This window comes from Eschrichtius robustus, chromosome 16 (assembly GCF_028021215.1).
Source record: "Eschrichtius robustus isolate mEscRob2 chromosome 16, mEscRob2.pri, whole genome shotgun sequence".
Classification (NCBI taxonomy): Eukaryota; Metazoa; Chordata; class Mammalia; order Artiodactyla; family Eschrichtiidae; genus Eschrichtius; species Eschrichtius robustus.
In genome coordinates this window covers 44712957-44727912 of record NC_090839.1, presented here as the reverse complement: position 1 = coordinate 44727912, position 14956 = coordinate 44712957, and the positions used below count along the sequence as shown (strand labels likewise).

Below are 14956 nucleotides of genomic sequence, written 5' to 3'. Positions count from 1 at the left end.
ATTACTCGTCTTTCAAAGATAGGTTTTTAATTTTTGTCCTCTGTTCCATTTGTATTCTACACAATTCAGACATTTTTTGAACACAAAATTTTGAGTGATAGTAAAGCAACAGTAAATGAATTCTACCTTTTTCATAAATTTTACAGTGTATTGTAAGTAAATATTTTAATCAATTTACAACTTCTCAGCCATGAGTGAGACCTATTAAAATAAAATCGTGATAAATTTTTCAGTATAGATTTGCCCTTTTTTCTCTTAAAAAAGATTGCATTAATGCTTAGATTTCCACATAATGAGGAATAAAGTCATAAAAGTTAATTTGCCCTCACACATGGAGGGGAGGTAGACAGTAAAAACGGAATTATCTAGAAGCAAGGAGGCATTTCATCTGATAAGATATCCAGAGTGTATTGATACATTAGTAATCTTTTTTTTTAATTTTTGGACAAAGACTGGTTTTTAAAATACTTTTAAGCAAAGAAAGGTATTCCTAAAATTAATGTGTATCTTCCAAGTGAATGTATTCTTATTATTTTTTTGTTCGTTTATTTTTGCTTCAACTAAAGGAAACCTTGAATAGGCACAGCTCTTTGGGCATTTTGATTTGAACTGACTACAAATCAGTCAGTAATCATTGTCTGTTTAGCCTGCTTTCCCTAAGTATGGCTTTTCAGTGCATTTTTATAGTGTCTTATGATATTCTAAAAAATAGTTTAGTCAGACGTGTGTCCCTGATTTGTTTCATGTTAATTACATAATGTTTCCTTAACATCTCCATGGCTTCTAAGCTCCCTTATCTGATACACAATATAAAGAGAAATACCTTTGGGTAGATAAAGTGGTTCCTTGATGTGTAAAAGAATCTAGAGTCCAGGAAAAATTGAGCTATCTTTGAAATTCTGTTGTTAAGTTATCATAATAGTATTTGATTAAAAATTGAAGAAGGTTCAGGTATGAATTTTAGCTCAGTGTTCCCAAGAGGCTTCAGTTCCAGAAGCAACTACATCAAAGTCAATTTATTAAGTTTGTCTCTGCAATTAACTCTTCATGTCCCAAGTTAATTTTGACAATAACAAGAAGTAATTGTATACATATTAAATGTATAGAGCAACTGGTTTTTAAAGTGAGCTTTGCAGCTCATTAACTGCTTGATTATAAGTTACTATGTCAGTACTTTAATAATGTACAGATTTTCATATTAATTTGCTAAATTCCCACAGTGTAGATGGAAAAAAACAATTTACTTGAAAAAAAAGATACAAACTTTACCAGGATTTATCTATCTATATATGTATGTATGTATAAATTCATTCCATGATTTATTTTATATCAGTTCTTTCAGTGCCATTAGTTCAATGCCATTCTACATAGGCACATTTTTCTAAACTCTAGTAATACAGTAGTGGACAAGAAGAAAAAAAGTGTCTTCTCTTATATATCTTAAATTTATATCAGGACAGACTAACAATAAACCAGGAAAATATAATAATAACTAACAGTTAAAAAGTATGCTTGCTAAGTTGCAGTTACCATTTTAAGTGAGGTATATGCATTATAGGAAAAATATCAATAAAATGTGATGGGCAGAAGATGTTGGACACTTTAGTATAAGGACATTTCAGGGTTGGGCTCTCTGACAAAATGGCATTTTAGTTGAAATATGAGATGAGAGATATTTAAATAAATTTGCAAAGCAATAATAGACAGGTCTAATCAGTGTTTTTAAAGAAAACTTTGGAGCAGACAGAAGCAGTCTTTAAAGATATAATAGAAGAAAACTTACCTGAGTTTAATAATGACGTGAACCTGTGAACTGAAGTGGTTGTCTGCTACCAGACAAAATTAATGAACAGAGATTATGACACATGTAAAATTATTTTCAAGGGGAAAAAGGGTGTATTGCATACATGCTGAAAAAATTAAGTGGCCTTCAAATGAAGAAAATTGAGCTGGTTTCCTCCTTCATTTGGTCATAAATCTGTATTGAGCAGCCCCACACTGTGCATACAGTTGTGAGCAAGACAACGACATCCCACCTCTCATGAAGCAGAGAGAATGACCAATAAACAGACAAACAAAGCCCAGTAAATAAGAGGATTTTAGGTAATGTTAGGTGCCATGGAGAAAATACAAGGCAATGTGAGAGTGTGGCCTGAGAGCTGGGCAGTGGGCTGCTTTAGATGCGCAGGTAGGAAGGGTGACCTCGGGGTGAGCTTGAGCTGAGATCTGAATGCTGAAAAGAAGAGAGGTGTGAAGATCTGGAGGTGAGCACAGCTGAAGGTGAGGGAGCAGCAAATGCAAAGGCCCTGGGATGGGACCAAGCTCAGCATGTTTCCAGAATGAGAAGACCCAGGGAGAGTGGCCAGTGTGGTAAAGAGGAGGGCAGGGGCTTGACCACGTGGCACCGTGAACCTGAGTCTGAGTGCTGTGGGAAACCACTGGATGATATTCAAGAAGGTCTGAACGTTGAAACCCAGCTGGAATTTCCATTCTGTTCTTAGAGGACTTCTCCCAGAAACCCCTTTTCTGAAGACAGACGCGTGATCTAAATGATAACAAAGATGGGAAGTTGCTTTTCCACACTGAGCCCAGCTTTGTGACTTACAGTTTCTTTCTTATAAGGACAAAAAACCCATTATGAAAGGGAAACTACAGACATGTGTTGCATGTATTTGAAAGAGAAGAGAGAATGTGAATAGTGGTTGAAACCATGTGGTGAGATCCTAAAACAAGTACCCTCTGGAGACAAGGAAGCTGAGCTAATTACAAACCCTGCAGGGCTGCCCGGATGCTACGGAGCGTTTCCTTGGCCACAGCTCTGATGAACTCCTCCCAATTCATTGAGCGCTTCCTGCCCGGCTGTGCTGCGCCTTTGACATTCATGGTCTCTGTGGTGGGAACGAGAGACTCGCCTCTTGTGACACAACCCGTGAGCAGAAGCCCAGGCAGTTCATCTCTATTTCCTATGTCTAACCAAACAATATTATCGAAACAGAACCGGGAAGAAACATTATCTCTAAACACACAGTAGCGTGTCATTCTAGATGGTGATAAATCTTATTTCAGTGAGAGGGCAGCATCATCCATTTAACATTTTCAAGATGAAGCTTAAATATCAAGATGAATATCAGGTTTATTTTTTTCGTTAAGTTGACATTTCTTTTGTGCAGCCTCACTTCACATCGTCTTACTTGCCAAGTGTTTGTTGGGACTTGAGATCAATAATCTGTGTATAGGTATTCATCAATTATGATTCATCTTATAATTGTTCTTATGATTGTATATAATGTCAATCTTCTTGAAGTAATTAGCTACCTCCAAATGGGGTAGCTGTTTGGCCTGATAACATCCTGGAAATTATCGGACTTGTTAAAGACAGAATTTCTTCAGGAAAGAAAGCCAAAGGGTTCATATGGAAGGATGCTGAAAGTTTCCTCTCAGGGAATTGGCTGTTTCATAGCCAAGTGGGAACAAGTTTTATTTACCTCATCCCTTCACCACATGGGACTCATTATTTCTATGGAAGTAGAAAATAGAAAACTACTCTTGCTGTCTTAATTGCATAACAAAATGGTTGGTGATCATTTTTTAAATGATACATACTAAATTTATCTCGTCATACAAGGTTCCAAATTTTTAATCAAGCTGAAAAAATATTGAAAAAACACACTTGAATTCAGTATATCCAGAATTTGTGATATACTTACCAAGATAGAGAATGTTTATTCACCTCAAAACTGTAGATTTGGTTATAGCTTTTAATCTTTTGGAACTTTGTCTAAAGTTACATCCTATTCATTCCCATTTCATTGTGGAATCTTAGCCTTGTTTTCCTGGGCATAGACCTCTAAAGGAGTTTGATGTGACAGTTCCTTTTATGGAGGTTTTTTTTTCTTTCAGTAGGCTTTTTTTCTCCAGATAATAAGTTACATGTTTATGGTTAAAGGCTGAAATTATTCAATATATACATAGAATGTGAAAGTTTCTCTTAATCTGATCCTCAGAAGTAACCATTTGCAATGCCCTCAGGAGGTCTTCTTGGATCCAACTAAACATTCAGACTCACAGGACTCCCGTAGGCCACGCTTAGCACCGGGTGACCCAGGAACAATGTGTAAGACAGAGATCACTGCTTCCTGGCAGGGCCGAGGCACGGAGGGGGTCTGGCAACAGCGTCCACTGCAGTCCACACGGCTGTCCGGATGCTGTTCTCTTTGCGCCACCTCTCCCAGGTAATAGCTTAGGTGCTAGGAGAGGAGCCCCACGTGGGGAAGATTCGAGAACCACTCTGCCATAGAATCCTATGCAGCAGGAGAGCCACTTTCTCTGGGCACAACTCCATGGGCAGAACTTCCAGAGTCCCCGTGAGGGGCATGCTGAGTTACAGGAGTCACCTCACTCAGAGAAGCCTTACGCTATGGCTTCCTACCAAATAGCTCTCGTTTCCCTGGTCCACAAACAATTTATCGGTTTATCAAGCAATTTATCATTTTCCCATGAGCAATGGTACCAAGTTGGCATAACACTTGATCAGGTTCCCAGAATCCTCTTGATGGACATACGAGTAGTTTCCAGAGTTTTGCTGCTGTGAGTACTTCGCTATGGACATTCTGGAAGATACCAACATGTCTGCAAGTGCAGACTTGCTTCATGAAGAAATTTCGTAATTCCTCAACTGTCGTTAAAGACTTAATTTACAAAAAAACAAGATTAGGAAAGAACACACAGAAACTGGGTGTGCTGAGAGCACTGAGGGCCTTCACCCCCATTAGTGAGAGGGTTTTAAGAATTCCTTAACCATCATTCAGCTAAGTCTTTTAATCTCCCTGTTGACGCACATTCATTTGCTTATTTATTTACTGTAATGTCTCCTTAAGGAGAATGATGTCAGCTGAAGGGTCTCCAAGGGATACTTTATAGTCACTCTGGTGGTGAACCAATTAAAACAGGCAGGGTTGTTGATTATTAGGTGTAACATATGTCTGTGAAGAAGATAGAAGGAACCTAGGGGTTATTACAGGCAAAGTGAACTTACGAATTGAAAGGATGAGAAGTCAGTGGATTCCCTGAAACTCTGGGGTGTGGGGATTGAAGACACGGAAAAAGCGGAAATCAAAGAAAAATATAATGCATTATTTTGTATGGTGACAAATTTCAGAATAAATAAAGAAAACTAAATTATTTGTCCTGAATAATACTGGAAGAAGAGCAGATTGCCTGCGGCGACTGGGCTCATATGTAAGTGTTATGCTCGTTCTATTTCCAGATTCACTGTGTGAGTGGGCTGAGCTCTCACTAGAGGTGCTGCATTATTCAAGGTCTTTAAAATTGTTTTATTTTTATTTATTTATGTTCTTTCAGCTTAGCATTTTCTTCTGGATTCTAAATAGCTTCGCCTTCTGTTTTGAATTAGTTTGTCCTCTTTATACGCTGACATGTGTTGTGCAAGACAATAGCTCCTCCTGGCTTTCCTTCTCTGTGCCCGTGCGCTGACCTTGTGTGGAATCTTCATCAGATTAAACCCTGTGTTTTCAGACTCCACATCTGTAAAATGATCATGCCACAGCTAGTTTGTAAAAGATTGTGAAAGCCTCAGATGAAATATGTTATTGAAAGTAACCACAAAGTATTGTGCAGCGTCTGCCGGAGAGCATGCCTTTGAAATTTGGTCATGCAAATCATTGCCGCAGTGCTCTTTATCTGTATGAAAACTATACATTTTCCACTCTATTAAAATCGGTATAATCCTTTTAAATATCCATCAAGTTATGTGCCCAGAAACAGAGCCCCAGTAAGTGTCGTCTTCTCTTTTCTCTACGGATGAGGCAGAGTTACTGTTGGTGTCTAGTGTCCATGAAGTTTACCTGTGGATCCAGGTCATAATCTGAGAGTCAGCCAAGACAAAAACATAGCTCATCAAGAAGCTGAAAAGAAAGGACTATTTTAAAACCACATCCCCTTTCAACCATTAGAATGAATGAATAGTGAAGACCTAGTGTCCTATCCCCTTCCCGCCTTTTGGATGAGTGGTCTGGTGGGCTCTGAATGTATTTCATGAAGTGGTAGGACATGGGGCTGGAAGATCAGAGGGTCACTGAGAGAGCTGCTCCTTCTAGGAGGTCCAGAGATGCCAACCCCTGTTCTGATTTGTAGAAGACTTTGTTTTAGTACAGTTAACAAGGAGCCTTCCCTCCTGAGTGCTGGAGCCTAATGGACTCCTGAGAATCATCTCACGGTGAAAGCAGTTACGCGTTGGAATCGATTGTTGAGGTCCCTTTTATAATCTTACCTAGTAGTGATTCTGAAGCAGGTTTGTGCTTCTGCCCAGAGGCAGGAGGATGAACCATGAAAATGGGATATTTTATGTATTAAAATGTACAATCAAAATAAATGCTAAGGGAACTTGACTGCCCATGTGTGGTGGGAGCCTAAGTTAGTGGGAACAGGTGTGTTGCCTGTCTGCATAATAACTGAGTTATCACAGTGAGTCTTCAGAGTCCCCAAGTGTCAGACAGGATCAGCCTCCATCAGCCATATCCCCAGGGGGGCTCCTTTCTCCCTGTTACAGAGCTGAGGGAGAAAAATATTTTCAGAGCCTTCGAGTAAAACATGAAAGATTGCTGTGTTAGAGCAACTGTTCAGTCTCACATCTGGCAGTCTCTGGGTGCCCAGTAAATACCATTGGGAGGGAAGAAAACGATTAGGGCAAGAGCTTATGTAATTTGTATATGGACTTTCAGTTTGTACTGATAGAACCATTTTTAACCTTCTTCATTTCCCAAGTAATTTCCCCAAAGTAGCACCAAAAAAGGGAAGGAAAAGAAACTGGCTATTGGCCTTGTATTTGTCTTAGACAGCCATTTACCATCCATCACTGAAATGCATTCTAAACAGTTTTATAACCAGCATTCCAAATTTAATATAAAAATTGCAAATCTGCTCACCACCCAAATTATAATGCTACCAACCACAGCCACAGGGAGCATTCAGTAAACCTTAGATAAATTCAACCGCACCAAGCGCTCAGCCTCCTTGAATTTTTAAATAGCACACAGCTATGTAGGCAAAAATAGAATGCTGCCAGCTTCCTGACCTGGTACGTTATCAGAGGCCCACTTACCTCACTGTATGGCTTGTATCATACGATACTCTCTACCTGATAGATAATCAGTATTTAAATCACTTCTTTCAAAGGTGGGTTGGGGAGCAAAAGGCACCAGTTAGCTGGGAAGCTTTTCTAAGACATGTGGATCCAGGACCCAAGCTAGGAAATTCTAATTCAGGAAATCTGACATGGGATCTGAGAGTGTGTGTAGTTAGGGGAAAATATATCCCCCAAATGATGTTCTCTGGACCGTTGGTTAAGATGCTGTGTGTCATTTCTTTTGCATCCACCTTGGGAGCGTTATTGATTTTTCATTATTTCAGTCATTGTTATAGATCACCAAATCTAAAAGGTGATTTCCAGTGACAAATAATCTTGTCAAAATTAATGACAGGCGAATTTAAACCCAGACAATGAAAACATGTTGATGGCCTCTTTGATCACCAAAGACTATGAAACATAGACTTGTACAGGCTTTCCTCTCCAACCATCAGGGAAACTTCTGTAACAATGGGTTGGAACCACTTGCACATTATGAGACATCAAGTACTCCAAAGGGGCCTTAAAGATTGGGTAGTCCAGTTTTTCATTTTAGAAATGAGGAATCAAATCCCCAGGGAGAGTTTTGTTCAAAGTTACATCAAGACTTGGGGCCCAGGCAAGGTTCATGTCTCCTGACTCCTAGTCCTTCTTCTTTGTCCTGAGTCTCCATGACCATGTTCACTCAAGAAGGGGGAGTTTTCAGAGTTCTCCAGATGAGCCCAGAAAGAAGAAAATCTCTTCCCTATAAAAATCTGTTACATAGCGAGACCCCATGGATGAAAACTAGAAATGGGGTTCCTTCTGTTGAATGTCATGGCAATGACAGGTTCCTGTCACGTCTCAGTCCCTGAAAGGGACAATTAACCTCACAGTAACGGATGGAAAATACAAGCATTTGAGTTAATTCAACTGCATAATTATTCGTAAAAATGCAGTATGAAATTCTCACAGATCTGAAATGTTTCTCACTTTGAAAAATTGTTGTGACATATATTAATGTTCTCAAATCTGTCTTCACTGGCTCATACCTAAATAAAATTGATACCGGCTTTGGGAGGAGTGGGATTTTATTTTATTTTGTATTTTATACCAAATATAACAAAGTCAGTGCAGTCCTTAGTATTGATCCATTTCCAACTGTGGTTTTATACCTAGGATCTCGCCAAGTTTTAGCACTTCAGTGACGACAGGACAGCAGCTTCTGTTGGTGGAATGTCCTAATTATAATTGCTGGCTGTTCCACGTGGACCACCAGCAAAGGATTCTGCCTTGTTCATTGAGCAGATCCTTAATGAGAGTCTAGAATGTACCAAGCTCTGGGCGAGGCACATAGCACGTGCTGATAAATACTGCATGGTACGCTCACATGACCATATCAGAGGTCTACGGGAGCTCATTGCTCCTTTGATAACCCATCTAGGTTGCCCTGAAGAGTTGCCGCTTCATGCCTCTAACAGATCAAACTGGGAGAATTACTTATTTGTTTGTGAGTATATTTCTCAATGACAGCTGTTCTTATAAGGCCTTGGGAGCTGCTATTAATTTTGAGTAGTCAGAAATGCTTCTATCTAGTCAGCTGGGAGAGTTATGACAGCGCTTTGATGAGTTTTCATTATTTGTATTCCTCAAAAGCTGGAGTGGCTGAAATTTACAACCACAAACCTGTAGAGTGTGGGTGTTTCAAATGCTGGCAGTTGTCAGGTAGGTGCATCTACTGGCAAAAGACAGGTTAAATCTGATTTGACCATATAGATTTGCCGTATAGAATTTTTCTCTCTCATCTTTAAAAACTGGATACTGGTTAGGTAGCCAAGTATTACAGGAGTAAAGAAAATGCCTAGTAAATGAGGAACGACAATAAAGTGCACTTTTATTAGGTGGTAACAGAAGTCAGATGTTTCCCTTTCATTAGTAAAGATTCCATACTTTATTACTGTTGTTGTTCTCGATTGTTCTCAGTTTCCCTTCAGTGATTTATAATCCAGCTTTAGCTGCTTAATTGTTGTAAAATCATAAAAGATAGGCAAGACTTTTTATTGCTCACTTTAATTTCTTTTCTATATTAGAGCTGCCATTATTTATATACAAAGGAACAACGATGCCATATATCGAAACCTATGCTGTCTGTTGCCGTCAAGACCACCTGGCTAACCTAAAAAGTGAACTTGGCTAAGAGAAAAAGACTTTTAATAAAAACAGACTTTTCCATTACATTTAATTTGTCTCCTTGATGGCAACAGACTGGCCGACCTATCTTATTCTGATGTAATAAACATTGAAGTCAGGATTTGAGCGAGGTGACTCTTAGAAGAAATCAGGCTGTGTCAGTTCACTGGGAATCAGAAAGGGAAAAGCCAGCTTGTAGATGAAAATTTCACTCTGAGATCATTAAGATCATTAAGAAATATTATAAAGCAACAGAGAATGCTGACTGTATTTCTAATATATATACATATACGTATAGCTAGCCAACTTGATGAATAAATGGATACTCAATGCTTTTATTTTCCCAAAACTGAGATTCACAAATAATTCCATAAACTGGCTATGCTAGTTCTATAAGGAGCCACTGTCTTTTCTTACTCCATTGATAATTCTTCATATAGAGCTATTGTTCAGCCTGAAAGTTATGGGCTTGTTTCTCGAACATGCAAAATAAAGTTGATCACTTGGATTTTTAGACTCCACAGGCAGCAAAGAAGGGCAAGACAGATTTCATTGGAAATCAGTGTGCCTCAGAATTACCGATTTCATTTTTTTAATGGCTTTTGTTTCAGTCCTTTTGTCTTTAGAATATGTTTTCTTTACTGAATTGCAGAATAAGTTTGTCATTCTTTCTCGTAGACCAAAGAAATGTGCTATTTTAATTCTCACTTGTTTCCTATGTTTTACTCAGCATAATCAAATTTCATAATTACACAAAGTAAGCCCTTAGGGCTGTTGTTCAGTTTTCTTCCAGTGTTCTCTAGGCCTATCATGTCTCTTACAAATATCCAATATATTTGACCTCAGTCATCATTGTTAACTTTAATGTACAGTTTTACCATAAGAGCTCAATTGTCTTTGCATCATTTCCCACTCCTGCTGTAAGGATAATGGTTATAGCAGGAAGTGGTATAGTTTTACGGGTTTTCTCATGAATACTGCATTCCCGTTTGTTTCTGCCCTTTTTCTATTCTACAACCTTTGAAAAGTAACGTTTCATTATTATATTGGGCTCTATTTTCCCTGTACATGTTTCCCTTACTTCAAATAAGAAGGCTGTGAAGATTTTACGGGAAGAAAGGTACACTCCTCAAAAGCAATATAGCCAAGTTAATAGGTAAAATACCTCCATGGTATCTACAGTGCTACTTGTAGCTCAGCATAGAGAGATTTTAATCATCAGTACCTGAGATATAGAATTTCAGAGCTGGAAACAAATATCTCAGTTCAACTCCTTCATTTTTAACAGATGATGAAACTAAGAACTAGAGATATTATACAACCAGCTCTTTGCTGAGCTGAGACTTGAAATCTGATTGCCCCAAATCCCAGGTTATTAAAAGAAAAAGCCATATGGTGTTAATTTAACTGTTCCATTAAATACGTAAAAAAAAAAATCACTTTTTATTGTTTCTATACAAATGATGCATGCTCATTTATAAAAGTTTCACATAATATAAGAAGCAACAGATTACTCAAAATCATTCTCTAAATATAATTAAATTACCATTTAATGAACATTATTTTAAGTACTTAAATGAATAGGCACAGATAACAGGATGGTTATGTAGATTGATACAAAGAAATTAAAATGAGACAAAAAAGAATAGGAAGAAAGAATGAAATAACTTTATAACATTGGGTTCAAACTAGATGTGCTATTTTTAATTGCAAACATTAAATTTAATTTTACTTGAATTTAACAGAGGTGAAAGAAAATCAAGTAAAACTGAAGAAATTGATGAAATTCAAATTAAATTTTTCTCCACCACGACCTCTGAAATATATGTGACTTTAAGAACAAAGATTATAAAAAACATTAAAACAGTAGTTGCTAGTTTTCATGTGGTGTGTTTCCATTTTATAAATTATCAGTGTTGTTTCGCTCTTATAAATGATCAATTGAGATGGGCAGGTTCAAGATGGCGGAGTAGAAGGACGTGCACTCTTGTGAGAGCACCAGAATCACAGCTAACTGCTGAACAGTCATCGACAGGAAGACATTGGAACTCACCAAAAAAGATACCCCACATCCAAAGACAAAGGAGAAGCTGCAATGAGATGGTAGGAGGGGCTAAATCCTGATGAAATGAAATTCCATAACTGCTGGGTGGGTGACTCACCAACTGGAGAACAGTTATACCACAGAAGTCCACCCACTGGAGTGAAGGTTCTGAGCCCCAAATCAGGCTTCCCAACCTGGCGGGGGGGGGGGGGGTCTGGCAATAGGAAGAGGAATTCCCAGAGAATCAGACTTTGAAGGCTAGCGGGATTTGCAGAGGTGGGGGTGGCGGTGGCTCAATGCGGGGACAAGGACACTGGCAGCAGAAATTCTGGGAAGTACTCCTTGGCATGAGCCCTCCCAGAGTCCGCAATTAGCCCCACCAAAGAGCCTGTAGCTTCCAGTGCTGAGTCGCCTCATGTCAAACAACAGGGAGGGAACTCAGCCCCACCCATCAGCAGACAAGCGGATTAAAGTTTTACTGAGCTCTGCCCACCACCAGTCTCTCCCAGCAGGAAGCTTGCACAAGCCTCTTAGATAGCCTCATCCACCAGAGGGCAGACAGCAGAAGCAAGAAGAACTACAATCCTGCAGCCTGTGGAACAAAAACCACATTCACAGAAAGATAGACAAGATGAAAAGGCAGAGAGCTATGTACCAGATGAAGGAACAAGATAAAACCCCAGAAAAACAACTAAGTGAAGTGGAGCTAGGCAACCTTCCAGAAAAAGAATTCAGAATAATGATAGTGAAGATGATCCAGCACCTTGGAAAAGGAATGGAGGCAAAGATGGAGAAGATGCAAGAAATGTTTAACAAAGACCTAGAAGAATTAAAGAACAAACAGAGATGAGCAATACAATAACTGAAATGAAAACTACACTAGAAGGAATCAATAGCAGAATAACTGAGGCAGAAGAACGGATAAGTGACCTGGAAGACAGAATGGTGGAATTCACTGCCGTGGAACAGAATAAAGAAAAAGAGTGAAAAGAATTGAAGACAGCCTAAGAGACCTCTGGGACAACATTAAATGCACCAACATTCGCATTATAGGGGTCCCAGAAGAGGAAGAGAGACAGGACCCAAGAAAATATTTGAAGAGATTATAGTCGAAAACTTCCCTAACATGGGAAAGGAAATAGCCACCCAAGTCCAGGACGTGCAGAGCTTCCCAGGCAGGATAAACCCAAGGAGAAACACACTGAGACACATAGTAATCAAACTAACAAAAATTAAAGACAAAGAAAAATTATTGAAAGCAACAAGGGAAAAACAACAAATAACATACAAGGGAACTCCCATAAGTTTAACAGCTGATTTCTCAGCAGAAATGCTACAAGCCAGAAGGGAGTGGCATGATATATTTAAAGTGATGAAAGGGAAGAACCTACAGCCAAGATTACACTACCCAGCATGGATCTCATTCAGATTTGATGGAGAAATCAAAAGCTTTACAGACAAGCAAAAGCTAAGAGAATTCAGCACCACCAGACGAGCTCTACAACAAATGCTAAAGGAACTTCTCTAAGTGGGAAACACAAGAGAAGAAAAGGACCTATAAAAACAAACCCAAAACAATTAAGAAAATGGTAATAGGAACATACATATTGATAATCACCTTAAATGTGAATGGATTAAATGCTCCAACCAAAAGACACAGGCTTGCTGAATGGATGCAAAAACAAGACCCATCTATATGCTGTCTACAGGAGACCCACTTCAGACCTAGGGAAACATACAGACTGAGAGTGTGGGGATGGAAAAAGATATTCCATGCAAATGGAAATCAAAAGAAAGCTGGAGTAGCAATACTCATATCAGATAAAATAGACTTTAAAATAAAGAATGTTACAAGAGACAAGGAAGAACACTACATAATGATCAAGGGATCAATCAGTCCAAGAAGATATAACAATTATAAATATATATGCACCCAACATAGGAGCACCTCAGTACATAAGGCAACTGCTAACAAATATAAAAGAGGAAATCAACAGTAACACAATAACAGTGGGGGACTTTAACACCTCACTTACACCAATGGACAGATCATCCAGACAGAAAATTAATAAGGAAACACGAGCTTTAAATGACACAGTAGACCAGATAGATTTAATTGATATTTATAGGACATTTCATCCGAAAACAGCAGATTACACTTTCTTCTCAAATGCACATGGAACATTCTCCAGGATAGATCACAGCTTGGGTCACAAATCAAGCCTAGGTAAATTTAACAAAATTGAAATCATATCAAGCATCTTTTCTGACCACAACACTATGAGATTAGAAATCAATTACAGGGGGAAAAAAACGTAAAAAACACAAACACGTGGAGGCTAAACAATACGTTACTAAATAACCAAGAGATCACCAAAGAAATCAAAGAGGAAATCAGGAAATACCTAGAGACAAATGACAACAAAGCACGATGATCCAAAACCTATGGAATGCAGCAAAAGCAGTTCTAAGAAGGAAGTTTATAGCAAGATAATCCTACCTCAAGAAAGAAAAATCTCAAATAAACAATCTAACCTTGCACCTAGAGGAAATAGAGAAAGAAGAACAAACAAACCCAAAGGTAGTAGAAGGAAAGAAATCATAAAGATCAGAACAGAAATAAATGAAATAGAAAGAAAGAAAACAGTAGCAAAGATCAATAAAACTAAAAGCTGGTTCTTTGAGAAGATCAACAAATATGATAAACCTTTAGCCAGAGTCATCAAGAAAAAGAGGGAGAGGACTCAAATCAACAAAATTAGAAATGAAAAAGAAAAAGTTACGACAGACACTGCAGAAATACAAAGCATCCTAAGAGACTTCTACAAGCAGCTCTCTGCCAATAAAATGGACAACCTGGAAGAAATGGACAAATTCTTAGAAAGGTATAACCTGCCAAGACTGAACCAGGAAGAAATAGAAAATATGAACAGACCAATCACAAGTAATGAAATTGAAACTGTGATTAAAAATCTTCCAACAAACAAAAGTCCAGAACCAGATGGCTTCACAGGTGCATTCTATCAAACATTTAGAGAAGAGCTAACACCCATCCTTCTCAAACTCTTCCAAAATATTGCAGAGGAAGGGACACTCCCAAACTCATTCTATGAGGCCACCATCACCCTGATAACAAAACCAGAGAAAGATACTACAAAAAAAGGAATTACAGACCAATATCACTGATGAATATAGATGCAAAAATCCTCAACAAAATACTAGCAAACAGAATCCGGCAATACATTAAATGGATCGTACACCATGATCAAGTGGGATTTATCCCAGAGATGCAAGGATTCTTCAATATGCTCAAATCAATCAGTGTGATACACCATACTAACAAATTGAAGAATAAAAACCATATGATCATTTTAATAGACGCAGAAAAAGCTTTTGACAAAATTCAACACCCATTTATGATAAAAACTCTCCAGAAAGTGGGCACAGAGGGAACCTACCTCAACACAATAAAGGCCATATATGACAAACCCACAGCAAACATCATTCTCAATGGTGAAAAACTGAAAGCATTTCCTCTAAGATCAGGAAGAAGACAAAGATGTCCACTCTCGCCACTCTTATTCAACATAGTTTTGGAA

General features: G+C 38.4%; 1 protein-coding gene across 2 annotated transcripts in view; it reads left to right on the top strand.

Annotated features, from left to right (window-relative positions):
* The window catches only part of KIF16B (kinesin family member 16B), a 289874-nt gene that overhangs the window by 220996 nt on the left and 53922 nt on the right, over window positions 1-14956 (top strand). The window lies entirely within an intron of this gene.